General features: G+C 40.8%; 1 non-coding gene across 1 annotated transcript; it reads left to right on the top strand.

Moving 5' to 3' along the window:
- Nucleotides 1–1,949: 1,949 nt before the first annotated feature.
- On the top strand, nucleotides 1,950–2,081 carry LOC136291565 (U6atac minor spliceosomal RNA). Its single transcript, XR_010721629.1, has one exon. It is a non-coding gene; the product is annotated as a U6atac minor spliceosomal RNA (small nuclear RNA).
- Nucleotides 2,082–2,974: the final 893 nt, after the last annotated feature.

Raw genomic sequence — 2,974 nt, 5'->3', positions numbered from 1 at the left:
GATAATTTAGAATCTTATATATGCAGACACTAATTTCTGTGGTCTTCAAGCCTTGGCAGCACTGAGGTACTTCCACTGCAGCAGATGAGAGAGTTAACTGAGCTGGTGATTGTCAAGGTAATAAAATGGCTACGGAAAACCAAACCCTCTTGTTTGTTCTTATAAGAAAAACCTATATCCAAGAAAATTTTTACATTTTAATGTAGTTATGAGGGATTTCTTGATGGTTTTCATTAGTAAGGAACATTTTAGGATTTTACTTTAAGTGTGTTTGCTAACAGGAGCACTTAATTTTCTTCCATAATTTTCTTCCTTGTTGTGGAAGGCAGGAATTTTACATGTTATAAGAAGTTAAATAATAGTGCATCCTGCCTCTCCTTAAAATCTGGTAGACAAAAGTCTGCAATTTCAGATTGAAACAGCTAAGAGAATCTAAAAAATGAAATTTACTTATTGATTGACTGATTTGTAGGAGATAGATGAACCTAGATTCTCTGCTTTACTATTCTTTTGTTCTTGGTGCCCTATAGACCAATTCATTCCGTTTCCTTCATAGCTGACTCAGAAATGTGAACTCTGAATGTGGACTCAATTATTTTTATTCACAAGCTGGGACACAAGCAAGGTAACAAGACAAGCTCTTTCTTCATCAATTATCTTTCCTATAACAGAGGTTGTACCTTTTGTATGTAGAAGGTCAAACTGAAAGTTACTTACAGAATGTAGGAATTTATTTTTTAGAGCATCAGAATGAATAGACAAGATTGAATCAAAGGTCTGTCTAACCCCAGAAGGCCAGAAGAAGTGAATAATTGATGGGGAGAGAATAGTGACAGAGCAGGCGTGTCATGACAACTCCCCCCAGTACATCCTGTTTGCTGGAGAGCTGCACATACTGCACAATGGTAATCTATATTAAATAAATCCTTGAAAGCTATGAAACTGTTATAGTTCAATGCCAACTTGTCCAAGCAAACCTGTCTTGCTTTTAATGCATATTCAAACACTTAATACTCCATGGCCAAGGATTCCAAAGTTTAAATATATGTTGCATGAAGGACAAATGTTTCTTGGGTTTCTTTGCATCTAAATAATTGTCATTATTTTTTGCTGTCTCTCTCAAAAAATGAAGCTCATGAGCTTCACCATCAGAATCTGAAATACCTTTGCCTTGTGCCCACTGATGAAAAGATCTACCAACCACTTGCTTACCTAAAGCTGCAGTGTAAGAGAAATAGGGACTTAAACTTCAGCAAATCCTATTTAAACCAGAGGTTGAGCTGTCTCCATTACTAAATGATGATTTGGGCGAAGATAAAACATCTATTAGAAAATCAATATTTAGTTATTATCCAAGGATACAGGCTGTTTTTATGTCTTTTCACATGAAATTACAGTAATACATTCAGCATTTTGCTGATTGGCTTTTCATCAGCAAATCATTTCTTATAAAAGCAAGCAGTAGCCCAGCTATCAGCAAGAGGCAGGCATCATGCATCTCATTAATTGAGACACAAGAATCTAACAGGGAAATACTGCTGCTTCCAAATCTTTCCTCTGCTGTCTGTATTTAATAGTTTTGCTGAGAATATGCTTGTGGTGCTTTTGAAGGGTGTTGGGCTGACATCAAGAGATGGCTGAAAGCAGAACTTGTCTTCTGCAACCCCAGGATCAGGAAGAGCAGTGACAGCAGGCACATGTCAGTCAGACTGATGCTACATGCTACTGATTATATGCCATTTTTCATAATCCAGGTTTCTCTGTTTCTTTCAGTAGGACTTTTGTTTACAGAAGTGAAGGCATAGGATGTGTGCACATCCATTCAAACCTCAAGGAGTCAAATGGCTGGTTTGAAGTAGGTGGTTGAAGCAGGACAAGGTTTATTCACTTGGATGTCCGGTCTTAAAAATTATGGATGCTTGTTCATTCTGAATTATGACCTTTTTTCCGTGTTGTATGAAAGGAGAGAAGATCAGCACTCCCCTTGGAAAAGACGGAAGAGGCCTTTGTAGTCTATACAAAATGCATACAGTTAATGCATACACTGCCACCTGCTTTGTGGCATCTAACTATGTTTGACTCAAAGGAACCGCATGAAGTTGTGTCAGGGGAAATTTAGGTTGGATATTAGGGAAAGGTTCTTCACCCACAGGGTGGCTGGGCACTGGAACAGGCTCCCCAGAGAAGCGGTCACAGCTCCAAGCCTGACAGAGTTCAAGAAGCATTTGAACAATGCCCTCAGGCACAGGGTGTGACTCTTGGGGTGTCCTGTGCAGGGAAAGGAGTTGGAATGAATGATCTCAGAATATTCTGTGATTCTGTGACAAGGCAAAAGGCTAGCATTTAAAGCTGCTGCCTGTCCAAATTCACTGGTGATTCTTCAAAAATATTTTGGACTATTGAATTGCATAAACAGCACTTGAGGTATAGACACAAATACACAGACCCCCTTACTGTAGGTTACAGAAGACTTCTAAATGCTGCTGTCAGGTGTCAGACTGACTCAGGGTTTCTTCACAATACAGGTAAAATTCAGGCTTCAGGTGTGATGTGGTAAAATTCCTTTCTGCTGCCTTCTTCCAGGTTTCACCCTCCTTCCCACAATGGAAAACAGAGCTGTGCCCCATTGTCCTGCACTCCCTTGCCTGCCTCTGAGTCTGTGCTCTGGGAAGGAAAGCAGCAGGCACTCCTGGCCAGAGCTGGGCTCAAAGAGCAGGAGTGAAGGTGCCAAAAGGGCTTCTGGTGAGCACAGAAGCCCTGCATCCATCCATCACTTCTGAAGGCTCCCTATGGAGTGCACATGGGAGTTTGGTGTGCAGCAGCAGTGGGAAGCCCATACAGATTAAGGTTCCCTCTTGCTCAGTGCTGGGCTCTCTACCACAGCATGGGCTCTTTCAATATTTCAGCTCTTAGGGGGCTTATTCCCTTTCCATGTGCACCAAACAGGATGCTAGCTAGCTCATTAATATTCTGC

Source organism: Chamaea fasciata, unplaced genomic scaffold (assembly GCF_029207755.1).
Source record: "Chamaea fasciata isolate MVZ Bird 193981 ecotype frontalis unplaced genomic scaffold, bChaFas1.0.hap1 SCAF_6, whole genome shotgun sequence".
Classification (NCBI taxonomy): domain Eukaryota; kingdom Metazoa; phylum Chordata; class Aves; order Passeriformes; family Sylviidae; genus Chamaea; species Chamaea fasciata.
This window is presented reverse-complemented; position numbering and strand designations above follow the sequence as displayed.